We start from the raw sequence: 18,560 nt of genomic DNA on the forward strand, positions 1-18,560 counted from the left end.
GGAAAGGTGGGAATTCACTTAATACCCAAGAACTACTGCAAAGAAAAGTAGACAGACAGCACAGTAAAGGGGAAAGAAGGCTAAATCTAGAGTCAGAAGCCCTGAGTTCAAATCCTAGCCCTGCCACATGCTATCTGTGTGCATTTGGGCAAATCACTTCAGCTGTGTGGGCCTCAGTTTCCTCATCTGTAGAAGGGGAATGTTGAATTAGGTGGCCTCTAGGGACCCTTCCATCTCCAAATCTATGAGACTGAGTTTATGAGATTCTGATTTCATAGAATCTCTTGAAAGGATGAAGTAAGAAGCAGAAATGTTGTAAGGAAAGGTAGTTATTTCTTCATTTAGACCTCCAACAAACATTCATTGAGCTTCTGCTATGATGTTGCAAAGGGGAACATTAAGAAAAAGATAGTTGTCCCTACCCTAAGGGCACTCACAATGAGACAAGTAAGAGGACGCTAACATACACGAAACAGAAGACAACATAGGTAAAAATACATGCCAAAATGTGTGTGGTACATTTAAAAAGTGATGATGAGGATGATGAGGATGATGAGGATGATGATGATGATGAAGAAAACATTCACATAGTGCTTTAAGTTTTGCAAAGTAGTGAGTGCTTACTATGTGCCTGGAACACTGCTAATCTCTGAAAATATAAATAAATGTGAAAAGAAAGATACTCTTTGCCCTCACAGAGCTTCTGATGGAGGAAGACAACACATAAAAGGGAGCTAAAAATTGATGGGGAAGGGAATAGCTCCCCCTCATATATGGTGGAGAAATCTGGAAGGTCTGGAGAGAAGTAAAGGAATGAACGTGGTTGGCTTTGGTATTTCCTCAAATGGAGGTTCATGAGAAGAACTTATCATTTAGAGGAAGGGGAGGAGAAGGGGAGAAGCTGCTGGAAATGATGAGGTTTGGACTCAGGAGTAGAATAGGAGAATAACCAGGTAAGCATGGTTGGCATGGGCTAGACTGATCAAGGAAGGCTACATGGAGGATATGAAGTTTGAGCTGGACCTTATTGGGCATGTAGGATCATAGATTTAGAGCTACAAAGGACTTTAGATATTGTTAAATCCAACTTCCTTACCTTACAGATGAGGAAACTGAGTCCCAGATAATTAAGTAGCTTTCCTAAGGTGATACAATTAGTAAGTAGCAGAGTCAGAACTCAAATTCAGATTCTCTCACTTTAAACTCAGTGCCTTTTCCACTACATCCTGCTTCCTCCAAGTAGGATTCAAATAGGCAGAGAAAAGAAAGGAGGATAAGCTAGGTTGGGTTAACTCTTTTTTGTGTCATAGATCCCTTTGGCAGACTAATGAAATCTATGGGCCCCTTTCTCTGAATAATTTCTTTAAATTCACAAAATAAAATACATAGAATTACAAAGCAATTCTATCAAAATTATACAGCTATGTACATACACACACATCCATACATTTGTATGTATGTATATACACACATTTTTTCCTATAAAAAAATCAAATAAGTGCATAGAATCAAGACTAAGAATCATTGATATGAAGTTAGAAAGACTGAAATGAATATAGCACACATGGAGGTCAGTAATAAGACCAGTCTGTCTGGCATGTAATTCAGTATGGATTTGAAATGTTAATAATAGTTCACAATTCTATATTGCTTTAAAGTTTAAAAATCACTCTTCTCAGACAGAGAAAGAGAGAGAAAGAGAGAGATCTGAGACTTTACTTTCCCAGAGCCAGAACAAGATTCAGATGGAAGAGAGTTGGTGAGGTAAAAGAACATGTTATATATTTTCTGTATGAGCAATATATATATGTATGTATATGTCAAGTATCATTTATCCCCATCTTACAGATGGATGAGAAAGCTGTAATTCAGGAAAGTTAAGCACATAATGTACATAATCATTCAGCTAATAAAAACTATAAATTCAGGTGTTCAAACTCTTTGCTGTTGTTCGATAATGTCCAACTCTTCATGGCCCCATTTGAGGCTTTCCTGGCAAAGATAATGGAGTAGTTTGCCATTTCCTTCTCCATTTTATAGATGAGGAAAGCAAACAGGGTTAGGTGACTTGCCTAGGGTCATTTGGCTTGTAAATTTCTGAGACCACATTTAAACTCAGGTCTTCCCAACAATAGACTGGCACTCTATCCACTGAGCCACCTAGTTGCCCCCTTAAACTCTAATACCAGTGGGGGGGAGGGGGTTTCAACTATACTAGGCTACCTTCAAATAAATCATTGTCTCCCAACTTTAGTCTCAACTCTTTGAGCTTCTGCACCTCAACCCCAACAGCCTTCTTACTCTGGATGATGGCTCTATCCCATGACCCCCTCCTCTCATTGGTGGTTTCCTCTTCTGAACTTCCATCTGAGGAAGTATCTAAGTCAGCCAAGTTTACTCCTCTCAGGGCTCCACTCTTGACTCTTCAGACTTCACCTTGCTACCCTCCCACTACTTCCTTTTCAGCAACATTTTTTGTGTTATTTTCCTCCATTAAAATGTTATCTCCTTGAGAGCAGAAAGTCTTTCTTTTTGCTTGTGATGGCATTCTCAAAGTTTAACACTCTTCCTGGCACCTAGTGCTTAATAAATGTTCTGTTTATCCATCTTATCTATAGATCTATTATCTGTCTATCTATCATCTATCTTATCTGTCATTTATCTATTCACCCTTCTTATCTAGCTAGCTTGCTATCATCTTTGCATAGACCAGTATAGCAGAGCCTTCTCTTAAATTGATCTTCTCTACTATTGATCAGTTATTGTTTGCCTCTTTATGAGATATGAGATATGCTCTGAAGAGAGTTGTTGATTGATAGCTGATAGCTTGATGAAGCTAGGTTATTTAAGTTCTAGATCTCAGGAAACAGAAAAAGTTACATCCACTTCTAATGTAGCTAATTTAAGTGTGGGACTTGTTAATAATGCCCATATCCCCTACAGAACTCTTGCTTACACGGAAAATATATAACATGTTCTTTCACCTCACCACCTCTCTTCCATCTGAATCTTGTTCTGGCCCTGGGAAAGTAGTCTCAGATCTCTCTCTGTCTCTCTCTCTCTCTCCCTTACACACACACACACACACACACACACACACACACACACACACACACACACAGTCAATCAGTTCTACTGAGGCTATAGATATTTTATTGTGGTCCAGGGTCAGAGAAGTGGAGTTATGATCTATGTGGTTTTAGACTCAGATAGACAAAGGGATGTGGAGCCTTTTACAAATGCCCCAGTGTACATTGACCTGAGATACATTTGAATATTTAATTCACAAGTTGAGGAAGGGGGAAGCTGCTGGTCACTACCTAATCCTCTTCAACAATAAAAACCACACATTGAGCAAATAATCTAGTACCATGTTTCAAGGGGAGGATGTACATATACACAAAGATAAAGGGGGATTGGGAGAAACACCAAGTTCTCTGTACTTCCCAGAAAGCTCCTACTTCTATCTTTTATCTCTTCCCTATTTTATAGGAGGCAGAGCTCCTCTCATAAGTCTAGGGCATGTGATTTCTATCCAAGCAGACTTTTGTCTTGAGCCCCCCACTGACACAACAAATTCCACTCTCCTTTTTTTCCAGTACTGTCCTTCAGAGAACCCTAATCATATGAGTATCTCAAAATGGAGTTATACTCAAGTATGGTTTAACTACGTATAGTCTTTACGCCTACTCTTAGAATTGAAAAGAAAAAAATAAAATATATATTAAAACAACTACGATGGATTGTACACCCAGAGATACTCCAGCACTTGGGCCACTCACCTTAGGCATGTCCCAAACCCAGGAGTTTCTAGTCATTCTCTTCTCTCCGCCCCACCCCAATCAATTTGCACAATCAAATCTCTGGGTCAACTTCTAGCATACTGAGAAAATTTAGGATCTGGGCCAGCATTCAACATCACCCTTTTCCACTGACAGCTCTTTCACTGACAGCAGCCTCCATTCTTGCCCTCTCCCAGTGAATGGCTCACCAGCTGGGCTATATGGAACTCTAATCAATTCTTCCTTCCTGGTCCTGACTGGTGGGTGGAATGGGGAGTCAAGGGCAGGTCAGAAATGGAGAGATTCCTCCAGCTGCCATTCCCTTTGCTTCTCCTTCCCCTCCTAAAGTTTGCATCCACCAGAATTTCTATACTTGGATCTATTTTCAGCTCTTTTCATCTGATTTTTACTTTATGGGTGATGCCAAACCAAAACACAGGACCCATGACTTGTCATATGGGCATAAATATAAGCCTTGCTCCAAATATACCAGTCATGAGTATGTCAGTTAAAGATAAACACAGGAATGGTTAGAATTTCTTGGTACCTGGAGCAACACTCATAGATTTATCGATCACAAGGTCACATATCTAGAACTGGAAGAGATTTTAGAGGCCACTGAGTTCACCATAGCCTGGCCCCTTCCTACCTTTCCAATCTTCTTACACTTTACATCACCCCCCATCCCCACCCCACATAAGCTGGTGTGCAGCTACTTGCTGTTTTTCACACATAATATTTTATCTTCGAATTCTTAGCATTTTCACCAGTGTCCTCCATGCCTGGAACATTCTTTCTCCTCATCTACATCTCTAAGCTTTCCTGACTTCCTTTAGGTTTCAGCAGAAGTCCCACCTCCTGCAGGAAGTCTTTCCCAGTTCACCTTCATGCTATACCTTTCCTCTACCTTTTATTATAGATAATCTTTTGGATTTATCTATTATTTAAAATCTTTTATTATACATAATCTATTGGATTTTCTCCAATTTATCCAGACCACATGTGCACTGGGGCACAGCATGTCCCCCTAGGAAAGGTTGCCAGGGGCCAGGCCTAGCATCTTCCTTCTGCAGAAGGAGTCTTCTTCCCCCTGCCACCTCATAGCTAGCCTCCTCATGTGAAGACATCTCACACCTCCAGTGTTCTAGCCTCCTGAGCCTTCCATCTCCTGCACAGTGCAATGTGTACCCTAAGGAAAAGTTACTTAGGGTCAGGCTGAGCATCTTCCATCTGCTCTAAATCAACCACTTCCATCTGTGCCAGTAAAAGGCATCTTCTACCTCCTGCTGCCATCCCAGTCTCCCAAATGGGATGTGGAGAACCTACTGTGCAAAGAAGAACAACCCCTTCGACTTCAGGCCTCCCATTTCCTGCTGCTCCTGACCTTTGAGAGTAGAGAAGTAGTACCCTCCACTCAACGATGAACATTCTCACACTTGCTCACACCCTTCACATCCTAGTGACTCTGAACTCCAATAGATCATCATCAAAACCCTATTCCATACCCTCTCAATTCCTCATTCCCATTCCCATCCCCAACTCCCAAAGTTTCAACCTAACTCCATCCTGCCTTCTGGAATGCCTGTTCCATAAGCAACAAACTTCCCTTTATCTTAAATCTATTCCTCTCTCACTCCTTACTGACTAGCTCTTACTGCAACCTGGCTTTCCCTTGATAATAACATAACCTCCATAGTCACCCATTCCGGTACTAACTATACCTTCACTCACTCTTGTCAGCTCACTGGTTGAGAAAGTGGGGAATTGGAATATGCTTTGCTCCCCATTATTACCTCTAGGTTCTCCCCCTTCCTCCTTCACTCAGTAACCTCTCTTCCTTTGAGGTTCACACTATTCATAAATATCACCCAATCCAAATCCTGGAAGCTGTTGTCTACAGATCCCCTCAGGTCACTCCCTTTCCTTCCTCAATGAATTTGAAGCCTGGCTAACAAATTTGTCTCTTCCCCAACTCCTACCCTCATAATAGGGGACTTTGACATACATCTTAATTCTTCTTCAAATACCCTAACCACTTAGTTCCTCAAGCTACTCTTTTCCCATGAGTGATTCCTCCACCCACTCAGTTACACAAAATTGGTCAGAACTTTGATCGTGCTATCACCCACAAATGTACCATTTCCATGTTCAAGAATTCTGAAGTCCTCTTAGCCAACCATATTCTATTGGCTTTTCACCTCTCTCACTCTATGACTTCCAATCCTTTAACACTTCATCTCTCTCCCACATTATCTCCCCTACACTCACCACCTTCCCTTCTTTTCCTCATTTTGACTCTTGATGAACAAATTCAAATCTATACTATTCTCTATTGAATCTTTAGCCCCCTTATCAAATTGCCAGATACACCTAGCCACTTCTTAGCTTTGGATCACTCCCACCATTCTTCCCTTCATAGCTACACATATGCTGCTAAACAAAGATGGAGACAACCATGCAACCATTCTGACTGGGAGCACTAAAATTCATATTACATAACCTTAACTTGGCCTTCAGTGCTGCTAAGCAATCCTACTATACATCCCTTATCAGTTCACTATACCACTCTCCACAGTAGCTCTCCCAAACCTTTCTATTTCTCCTCAAGTCTCCCCTTCTATCTCTCTCAACTGAGAACTTTGTCTCATATTTTACAGAAAAAAAAAAACTAAGGCTATTCACTGTGCACTTCCTTTTTTTCACTTTTCCTGATCTCCTACCACTCAAGTGCCTTTGGTCACTATCTCCTCCTTCTTTCTTATTTCACATAATGAAATGACCTTATTCCTTACCAAGGCTAACCTCTCTACTTGTTCAAATTATCCCTCTACATCTCATCTCTTCCAACAGATTACCCCCTCTGTCATCCCCACTCTTTCACTTAATTTCAATTTCTCCCTCTCTATTGTCTCATTTCCTGCTGCCTACAAACATACCCATATCTCCCCTATCCTGAAAATATCCTCAATTTTCTGCTTCCATCCCTGTTAACTATTGTCCTATTTCTCTTATGCCCTTTGTAGCTAAATACCTAGAAAAGGCCATCTACAATAAGTGCTTCCAGTTTTTCCTCCCTCTCTTCTTAACCCCTTACAACCTGGCTTCCCAGTTTATCATTCCACAAAACTGTCCTCTCCAAAGTTAGTAATGGTCTCTTAGTTGCCAGATCCAATGGCCTCTTCTCAATCCTCATTCTCCTTGACCTCTCTGCACTCTTACACTGTTGAGCACTATTCCTTGACACTCTCTTCTCTTTAGATTTCTGGGATACCACACACTCTTGCTTTTCTTCCTACCTCTCTGACTACTCCTTCTCTTTCTCCTTTGATGGATCCTCTTCCAGATCATACCTTCTAGCCACATGGATCCCTCACGATTCTGTCCTGGGCCCTCCTCTCCCTGTATACTACTTCACTTGGTGATCTCATCAGCTCCCCTAGATTTAATAACCACCTCTATGCTGATGATTCTCAAATCTACCTTTCCTGCCCCAGTCTCTCTGCTGACCTCCAATCTCACATCTCCATTTGCCTCCAGACATTTCAAACCAATGTCCAGTAGACATCTTAAACTCAGTTTACACTTAAAACAGAACTCATTTCTCCCTAAAACCTCCCCTCCTCCTACCTTCCCTATTACCATAAAGAACAGTCATCCTCCCAGTCCCTCGAGTTTGCAATCCAGGAGTTATCCTGGACCCCTCACTATCTCTCACTCCCGCCCCATATCTAAGCTATTACTAAGGCCTATTGATTTCACCTTTGCAACATCTCTTTAGTAAGCCCCCTTCTCTCCTCTTGACACCACTACCACTGTAGTTTAGGCTTTTATCACCTCACACCTTAACTATTGCCAAAGCCTGCTGGTAGATCTGCCTGCCTGAAGTCTCTCCCTACTCCAATCCATTCTTCATTCAGTCACCAAAGTGATTTCCCTAAAACTCAAGTCTGATCATATTACACACACACACACACACACACACACACACTCACCCTGCTCAATAAACTCCAGTGGCTTCCTGTTGCCTCCAGAAATAAATATAAAATACTCCATTTGACATTCAAAATCCTTTGCAGCATAGCCCCTTCCTGTCTTTCCAGTGTGCTTACACTTTACTCCTCAACATGCACTCTTCAATTCCGGGATGCTGGTCTTCTGGTTGTTCCACATCAAGACACTCCCTCTGTCAGCTCCAGGCATTTTCTCTGGCTGTCCCCCTCACCATACCTGGAACACTATCCCCCCCTTATCTTTGACTATTGACCTTCCTGACTTCCTTTAAATTCCAGCCAAAATCTCGCTTTCTACAGAAGCTTTCCTGGGCCCCTCTTAATCCAGTGCATTCCATCTGTTAATTATTTCTTATTTATCCTGAATATAGTTTGCTTTACATATATTTATTTGCATGTTGTCTCCCTCTGGAGACTTTATAAGATTATAAGCTCCTTGAGGACAGGAACTGTCTTTTGTCTCTTTTTGTATCTCCAGCACTTAGCACAGTCCCTGGCACATCATAGGCACTTAATAAATGTTTATTGAATAAATAATTATTGAATTATATAGCTTGTTTGTACATGCTTGCTTGTATGTCTCCCTGATTAGACTATAATAAGCTCCTTGAGAGCAGGGACTATCTTTTGCCTTTCTTTCTAGCCTCAGAACTTATCATGGTGCCCAACACACACTAGGTGCTTAATAAATACTAGTTAACCAACTGAGATACAGAGAGGTTAAATGATTTACCTAGAGTTACAGGGCTAGTAAGTACCTTTCTTTTTACATTCCTTCCTTCTCCCTTTGGGAAATGAAACTTTCTATAGCCAGCCTGTATCCATGACTAATTCCTTGAGGCCTTGACTTGATTCTCAGTAAGTCCTTTCTTCTTGGGATGGAGGTAGTCTAGAGACATATTCCTAGCAAGGGTGTCAGAAAAGAAAGTTACATCCTATGGTTGAGCTGCCTTTCCACCCCCATTCCCTACTTGATGCTAGCTGGCGAGAGCTCCAATGAAGGCTCCATTTGTAATCAGGTCTGGGCAATGGAGCTGTGATTGCTACAGATGAGAGGATACAACCATTCATTAGATATCATTATCCAAAAAACGGAGTTGTCAAAGGAAAGAAAAACTGCCAGCTCAGCTGGACCAGGGCACTCTTCTGGCTGTTCACCAAGTGCAAACAGATGCTGTAGGAGCAACAGCTGTTGGTGGAGGGTTGGGGTGGGGCGGTAAGGGAGTGCTTGCAGTTGGGGCACAGACAACCAGTAGCCTTCTCAAATTTTCTCTTTTCCAGTAAGAAGTCTGCTTGACTTTCTATAAATTATGTACTATCCCCATTTAAGGGGAATCTCCAGATCCAAGGGGCTCCAGCTTTTCCTGTCTCCAATCTCTGCCTTCTTCAATCCCTCCTCCAGAGAGAGAGAGAGAGAGAGAGAGAAATGAAGAGAGACAGAGAGACAGACAGACAGACAGAGAGGAGAGACAGAGACAGAGAGAAGAAGAAGAAGATGACGAACTTAAGGAAGAATGGAAAGGAGGGAGCACTAACAACCTGGAGAAATGGAGGTGGAGATAAATAAGGAAAGGCATCCTGGAGGAGGTGGCACCTAAACCAATCAGAAGATAAGAGTTACAAAAAGTGGCAATTAGGAAGGAGTTTATTCTGGGAGTAAAAATCATGTGACTACATGGAGGTGGCAAGTTGAGAGAATGCCTAATAGAACAGAGGATGTGTTAAGGGGAATAACATAAAGTAGGATACAAAAGTAATTTAGAACTATTTTATATTGTTCACTTGTTTCAGTCATGTCTGACTCTTCGTGGCCCCATTTGGGGGGGCAGAAATACTGGAGAGTCTTGCCATTTCCTTCTCCAGCTTATTTTACAAATGAGGAAACTGAGGCAAACAAGGTTAAAGTGACTTGCCCAAAGTCACGAGGTTGGTAAGTGCCTCAGGCTAGATTTGAACTCAGGAAGATGAGTCTTCCTAACTCAGGCCAGATGTTCTACCCACTGTGAAACCTAGCTGTCCAGAGCTAAATTAGAGAGCCTTAAATACCAGGACCAGGCATTTACCTTTTTTCCTTAGAGGAATAGGAGCCACTGATGATTTTTGAGCAGGAAAGTGATATGGTCAAACCCATGCCTTAGAAGATGATTTTGGCAGCCATGTGAAGAGCGAACAGAAAAAGGGAATGAGACTGGGAGAACGATTAGGTCATTGCAATAGTTCAATTGCCATGATCAAAAGATTGCTTCTTTCTCACAACTGGGAAGATATTTATTAAAAAAACAAAGAAGATATAACAGAAGAACAAATGACTGAGGGGAGACTCCTTTAAGAAAGCAGTCATCCTTTTTAAGTATTAAAGAAAACATGTTAAACCCTTGAAAATAATGACTAGTTTTTATTAGCACTGGGGCTGCAGATGAACTAATCTACTTTTCATGCCTATTGAAGAATTTTATCATTGTCTAAACCAGTTGGTCAATGATATACATTTATTAAGTGTCAGACTCTGTGCTAACCACTGGGGAGCAAAAGAAAGTTAAAAGATAGTCCCTGCCCTCAAGGAGCTCACAATCTAATGGGCGAGATAACATGCAGACGAATACGTACAAACAAGCTACATACAGGATAAACAGGAAAAACTTAAAAGAGGGAAAATACTAGAATTAAGAGGGACTGGGAAAGGTTTCTTTTAGAAGCTGGGATTTTAGCTGGGACTTAAAGGAAGCCAGGGAAGACAGGAGGCAGAGATAAGGAGGGAGAGTTCTCCAGGCATAAGAAGCAATGAAAACACTGAGTCGGGAAATGAGTGTCTTATTTAAGGAATAGCCAGGAACCCAATGTCAAAAATTATTAAGAGTTTTGAATGTCGAACAGTTTTTGTATTGGATCCTGGTGATGACAGGGAACCACTGGGGGTTATTAAATACACAATGACATGGCCATCCATACCTTTGCTTTAGGAAAATCACTTTGGCAGCTGAATGAAGGATGAACTGTAGTGGGGAAAGACTTGAGAAAAGCAGAACAACCAGCAGGCTATTAGAACAATCCAGGTGTGAAAGTCTACACCAGGATCATAGAAGTATTAGAATAGGAAAAGGGAATTATTCAAGAGATGTTGCAAAGGTGAAACTTGACAGTCCTTGGAAACAGATGGGAAAAGGGGGATGGGGTGAGCTACAGTGAGAAGTTAAGGATGATACCTAGGTTAAGAGCTGGGGGGACTGGGAATGTGTGGTGCCCTCAACAGTAATAAGAAGGATTTGAAGTGGGGACATTTTGGGGAAAAGATAATGAATTCAGTTTGGGTCATGTAGAGTTTAAGATGTCTATTGGACATCCAGTTAAAGATGTCTGATAAGCAACTGAAGATGCAAAATTGTAGTTCAGCTGAGAAATCAGGGCTGAAAATAGATTTGAGAATCATCAGCACAAAGATGAATCTATGGGAGCAGATGAGATCACCAAGTGAAGTAGTATAGAGGGAGAAGAGAAGAGGACCCAGGACAGAGTCCTATGGGACACTCATGGTTAGCGAAGGAGAGGGAGAAGTGGTCAGATAGGTAGGAGGAGAACCCCAGGAAAGAGGAGTATCCCAAAAGTCTAGAGAGAAGAGAGTATCAAGGAGAAAACGGTGATCAACAACAAGTAATCCTCCAACTTTTTGGTTTCAAGACCTCTTTATACTCTTAAAAACTATAGAGGACCTGAAAGATCATTAGTTTACATAGATTTTATCTAGGGGTGTGCTGGAACCAGGTAAGAGCTGATTGCTAAATATTCATTGTGAGCATTTACACTTCAGAGCTCAGAGCTGCAAATTAAGGCTTGATTTATTATTTTCTGAATCATCTAAACTTAAGAAAATGTTAATGATGCAATCTGTGTGTGCTCATCCTTCATTGACATAGAAGACCATGCCATCAGAGAAATAATGACATGACTTGCACTTGACTTTGTTTTGAGTGAGGGAGGGCTGCGCAGGTCACCAGCCTCACTTCTCCTCCAGAGTCATCTGAATCCAGTGACCAGACATTCATCAGGATGACTGGAGATGACCCAGGATGAGGCAATTGGGGTTAAGTGACTTGCCCAAGGTCACACAGCTAGTGAGTGTCAAGTGTCTGAGGTGAGATTTGAACTCAGGTCCTCCTGACTCCTGCAGTGCTGCTCTATCCACTGCACCACCTAGCTGCCCTATGATTCATTCTAAACTTAAAAGAATGCACATAAATTTTTTTCCCAGAGAGTTCATTTGTCAAATATTTACCTGCACACTCATGAATTGCTCTATAAAAAAACTGCTTGAACTCAGTAGGAGTGTACTCAAAGGCTCAGGAAACAAAAGAACCACCTGCCTGGCAACCCTAGTCTAATAATAAAAATAAGAGAAAATAATAAATAATAAAAATTAATAGCAGGCATTTATATAATGCTTTAAGTTTTGCAGTGCTCTATACACAACACCTTGGTGGTAGGTATTGATATTTGCTATTTTAGAAATTAAAATGTACACAGAAGAGAACAAAAGAAAACCTAGAAGGAAGCACAGAAAAACTGGGATGCTTTGGAAAAAAATGTGTAGGATTTATTACATAGGTTTTCATGAAATGGAAATTTACTGTTTTATATTGAATCCTCTCTTATGTTCTACTATGTATATGAAAATGTTCTTTTTTTCTCATTTTGCAATTAAGTTTAAAATGAATTTTAAAATTTTTTTTAAATTAAAACTGATTTATTCTTAAAATATTTATTAATTCATTTTAAAATAGAAACAACAAACTCATTACATGTTAACATAGATAACATACTTTATGAAAAATAACTATGCTTTCCCAAAAATAATCATGAGAACGACAATGTTTAACATTTTTGCATATCTCTTTAATGTTTGGCTTCTCATATCTGCTTCTGCTCTCATTCTTTTACAATAAATTATTTTGATTGAAGTATATTAAGAAAATCTAGCACATTCAGATATGTATCATATAAGGAGAGGGAGGAGAATTTTAATTGGCATATATTACTATAAAAGTAGTTTTGCCTTCATGGACCTCCTGAAGAGGTTTTAGGAGCCCCATAGGTCCCCAAACCATAGTTTGAGAACTGTTGGACTAGACTAAAGCAAGCACTGTCTGCTATATCTTCTTAGTCGCAAGGACAAGGGTGTAAAGGTTTTTGAAGTATAAGGATAAAAAAGGGGGATATACTTCCTCACTGTGAATTAAATGAGGGACAATTTGTAAAACGGAGTTATGTGAAAAAAGGAAAGATACAGGGCCTCTCTTTCTCTGTCTTCCCACAGGTGAGATGAAAAGAATACCAAACTCTGAGTAATTGAAAAGCAAAGAGTAGTCCTGGAGAACTGATTATGACATATACTGTTCTCCTGTCAGAAGAGAGGTGGGAAATTCCAGAGCAGAATGTTGTATGTATTTGTCAGACGAAGTCATGGTATAGGATGTTTATGCCTATTTTTCTTTATTATGAAGGAGGATACAATTCTAAAGAGATTGAGAGATGAGGAGAAATGAGGGTAGAGAGGGAGGGGTACTGCCAGAAATGATTACAATGTAAAAACAAAAACCTTGTTTTTAAAAAAATAATGCAGATAAGAAGTGATGAAAACCTGAATTTGGATGGTGACAATGTAAGGGAAAAGACAAAATTGACAGAGATATTATGGATCCCAAATTAACAGAACTTGGCACAACCACCAAGAGCATGTCCAAAGGAAACAGCAATAGATTCTAGGGTAAAACTCTTTGGAGTTAGAATATTATAGTTTCAATAACGATGATGATGATGATGATGACGGTGGTGGTGGTGATGGTGATGGTGGTCATGGTGGTGGTGGTGGTGATGATGATGGTGGTCATGGTGGTGGTGGTGGTGGTGGTGATGATGATGATTATGGTGGTAGTGGTAATGGTGACAATGACAATCATGATTATGATATCAGGGCCTTGGAGCATGTCCAGATTGCTTAACATGGAGGTACCTTGAATCCTGGATTTTCATAACATGTAGGTGGGAATAGCCTCCTTCAGTTGACTGCATCTTTAAAACTGGCAGACCGGGACAACCTCATTCTATTCTCCACATTCTCTTTCCTGCTGCTTCCAGATTACACACAGTTCACCCACAACATAGGCTGCATGAACTAAACTTGGAGTGGAGACACTTTCTTTGCCCATTTTTTACTCCAACTTCAAGAAATGGGCCTGGAATTTCTATAGGTTCTGTTTCATTTGTCCTCAGTTTCAGGCATAGGTGGTAATCCCCATGGTACCCATAGCAGTCTTGAAGCCAGGATTCCTGGTGAGATGTTGAAGCCCAGCAAGAAAGCCTACAGAAACCCAAATGCCTGGAACTCAAGCTCAAGAAGGGTTTTGGACTTGGAGCTTGGGGAACTATACTCTATAGGAACTGAGCTAAGCTATGCATCTTCCCAGAGACTGAGGTCATAGAGAGGGGAGATTAAATTCCATTTGCTGGGAAGCAAGTTTGCATATTTATGATTATGCCTTTGAAGTAAGCATTTCTATGTAAAAACTCATCTGCTAGTGGTTAAGTGGAACTGGGATGCAGTTCCCCTATACCTGCAGGAACACTATTGATGAGGTGATAGAGTCAATAGCAGAAAGCCTAGACACCCCAAGGGTTGTCTGGTACCTCCTAGTGGTACCAAACATATAACATGTGCCTGCAGATAGCAAAATTTTAACATCTGCCAGATGAGACATGATCACTCAGTTATAATTATATACCAGGGGTTTTCTATCCTTTATAAACTAACAGCGGATTAATACCTACAGTACAAATATGAACCCTAAACCACCCTTGAGAATTCATCAAAGAAACTGTACTAGACTCAAAGCATCATTACATATAGAACAGTTGCCCAAACCACCTAGACATAACACTGAACTATAACTATTTGTGAGCAGCACTTTGAATAGATCTTGCTACCTCCAAAATATAGGGAATGAAAAGTCTTTAAAATATAGAGACTTAATAGAAGAAAGTATATCCATGTGAGAATAGGATGAGGTATATGCCGTCCCTTTCGTCCTGTCCACTACTAGAGTCATTCTGAAAATGCTTTCAGTGAGCATGTAAAAGATAAGCTTGCATCCTAATGTTCTTATTTTTAAAAAAAAGCAGTCATTCTATCCTGCATGATAGAACACAGAATATGAAATATAAATGAATAATGAATTAAATTAATAATACCCATGTGACCCTAAGCAAATCACTTAACTTCTCTAAGTTTCATTCTCCTCATCTTTACAATAGGAATAATAAAAGTATCTACCTCCCAGGATTGTTGTGAGGACAAATTGAGATGATTTCTGTAGTTATTTATTAATTCGAGACTCAGAGCCCTTCTTTCCAGTTGAGAGGTGGCTGAGTTGACCAAAGCCTGTCCTATGGGACATGAAAATTTACTTCAAGTCTTAAGCATTCCTTAGATAAGAAGCCAGAGGAAGAATCTCAACGGTCCCTGACTTCTTGGCAACATGTAAATCTTCCTCCTCGGTCATTCTATTTGTGAATCCTCTAAATGTAGTTTAATCTGTAACCTGACTTTGTTTATCCATAGAGTTTAACTAAGTCTGATTCTTTAGAGTATGTATGAGATTATGACACTGTTTAGATAAGTTTGTTCAATTATTTTGACACTGAAGGAAGCAGGGAATTATGAATCTATTTTCTCTTTAACTTTTATGGCCTAAGGAATGTATGAAACTGCAGTATATAAAAGAATTATTTCTCTGTTACTCTGATGTAATTTCTCCTATAAAAGAGATTGTGAGATTCCTAATGGGTGTTTAGGTTTTCTCTGAGGCCTGAACCTATACTTGATCATAACAATAAAACATATGTTTTAAACCTTCATAATTTCTGCATCACAGTAAATCATTTTTGACAGGAGTTACCTACCACGTGAAACCAGAGAAGAAATATTTTTCCCATAACAAAACTAACAACAACCCTGTAAGATGATTATTACAGGTATCGTGATTCTCATTTTACAAATGAAGAATACAAGACTTAAAGAGAACTCTTTGGACTAGACCAGTCACACAAATGGGAATTTTCTATGCAGAGTCCAGGTCATGTCAACAAGAATTTTCTTTCTGAAACCCAAAGTTGTAGTTAGAATCTTCAAGTCATGGACTATAAGAGCTGGCTGAGACTTTAGAGCTTATCAAATCCAAACTCACTTATTTTACAATTTAGAGATGAGAGACATGAGTAAGTTTAAAATCATAATTTTTTTTCATTTCTCCTCCTTGAGTGCACCAGACTAAAGATGTCCTCTGGGGATGAATTTTGAACCCAGTGCCTCAAGTATCTGACACTATATGACCGTAAAATCTTAAATCTTCTTAAGACTCTTGGTTAGATCCAGGTATCTTAGGCTGTCATTGAAGTGAGTTAAGTTAACTACTCCTAAGTGGGTACAATTTGTGGGTCCAGGAAGACTCTCCTGAGTGCCTCAAAGTGAACCTGCTGCTCTTGCTGGGCCAATCTTATTGTCCTCTGCATGCACTAGACCCAAAAGCACCTCTGGGTTGTTGTTCATGCTATTAAAGTTACTTTAAAAAGCCTTACCTTTTCTTACCTTTCTGCTAATCATCAAACTATAACTAGTATGGGACAAACTGGGCTTCATACCAAGGCATCAGTATTTGGGGGAGGAAGTGGTCCTTGATCCCAGTGACCATCCTCCCCATCCTTCCAGCCCAGAGTTGATGCATCCTGTCACTTCCCTCAGGCCACTTTTCACAGGTTTCCATTGCTATGAAACCCCTTACCTGGGGTCCAGATTCTCCCTAATTCTCACTGTGAAGAAAGACACATCAGCTCTTCTCCTGGAGTAACAATACTCACGGTGTTCTTCACCGCTATCACTCAACAAGTCCCTCCTCCCAACAATTTCTTTTTACTCTAAGTAAAAAAAATTCCTAGCTATGACTCAGTTTATCATTAAAATCCTAGCCATCCTTCAAGGCCTAGCTCAGGTCCCACTTTCTCTGCAAAGCCTTCCCCTGCTAGAGGTAGCTTCGGTGGTAAAATGATAGAATACTGGTCTTGGAGTCAGGAAAATTCGAACTTGGACCCTGCTTCAAATACCTGATCGCTGTGTGACCCTGAGCAAGTCACTGAATCTGTCTGCTTCAGTTTCTATCATAGCCTCTACCTCACAAGGTTGATCTGAGGATACTACAAAGTGCTTTGTAAATGTCAAAGTATCAGAGACATGTTAAATATTATTATTACTCCAGCCCACACTGATCTTTTCCTTTCTTTATCTCTTGTAGCTCTGATGGTCTTACATGACGTTATTATATTCACACTGCTCTCCTGGAGCTTACAGTCTAGTTTGAGAGACATGAAATTAATGTATGAAATAGTGAACAAAAGAGAACATCGGGCCCTAGTTCTGCCACTGTTTCTTCACGACTTTCAGCAAACCCCTTCTTCCTTGGCCTCAATTTTCCCATCTGTAAAATAAGAGAATTGAATTAGATGATCTCTAGGCTTCCTTCTGACTCTAAACTCCTATGAAAGTGTATACATAAAACGCTTTGCAAATCTTATACCATAAAATATTATAAACGTCAGCAGCTGTTATTACTACAACAAGTATTACTGTTGCTGCTACTTCTACTACTACTACTACTACTACTACTATTTCTACATTCCTAGTCTATACTGGAAGACCATGTGGAGTAGTGGACAAGGAGCTGGCTGGAAATCAGGAAGACCTGAGTTCAAGTCCTGCCTCCCTAATACATACTAGCTTTGTGACCTTGGGCAGGTCACTTAACTTCTCCATCCTCTACCATCAGAAGTGCTAGCAAAGACCAGCAAACTACCAACCAGAACCAGATTAAAATGTAATTGGAAAATGTTTAACAAAATAAATAAAAATACAATATAATATAGACAATGTTAATTTGTGGTTTTCCAAGTCAATATGCAATCAGCAGGGATCTGTTTCTTTTTGAGTTTGATACCACTGCTCTTGTTGTTTAGCAGCTTTCAGTCTTGTCCAAGATCCCTTTTTAGGTTTTCTTGGGATACTAAAACAATTTGACATTTCCTTCTTCAGCTCATTTTACAGATGAAGAAACTGAGGCAAAAAGGGTTAAGTGACTTGCCCAGGGTCGCACAGCTGGTAAATGTTTGAGGCCAAATTTGACTTCTTGACTTCAGAACTGGCACTATTCACTGCACCACCTTGCTACCACTGCTTTAGGTGACTCTTTAAGACTAAAAGGTACTGGGGAAAAATAAAATGCTACATTAAAAAAAATTTAAAGACTAAAAGTTGATGACCTGCATTGATAGAGGGAGTTTTTCTCAACCAGGTGTTCCCTATACAAACGTGATCACAGGTCCAGTCTCTATCCCTATGATTCTTAATCTTAACTACAACAAAATAGAAGTTGTTTGGGGCTTAGTCAGTCATGCAGAGAGAACACTGGTGCATAAGAGCTGGAAGGTAATTGGTCTGTTTCAAGGACTTGTGAGGCTCTGGGGTTAAGAGGGGAGAAAGAAGAGCTAGCTGTATCCCAAAAGCTATTTGCAGCAAGAAAGCAAGTATCTCTACTTCCTACCACCATAACTCTCCAATTTATAAAAGTTGCAGGATGTAATCCCAGGGATGGTGTTGGTTGAGTAAATGGTTAGAAACTGGCCTGAAAACAAGGCTTAAGGAGCATGAAAAGAGCTAAAATTGCATCCAGAA

This window comes from Notamacropus eugenii, chromosome 1, assembly GCF_028372415.1.
Source record: "Notamacropus eugenii isolate mMacEug1 chromosome 1, mMacEug1.pri_v2, whole genome shotgun sequence".
NCBI classification, from domain to species: Eukaryota; Metazoa; Chordata; class Mammalia; order Diprotodontia; family Macropodidae; genus Notamacropus; species Notamacropus eugenii.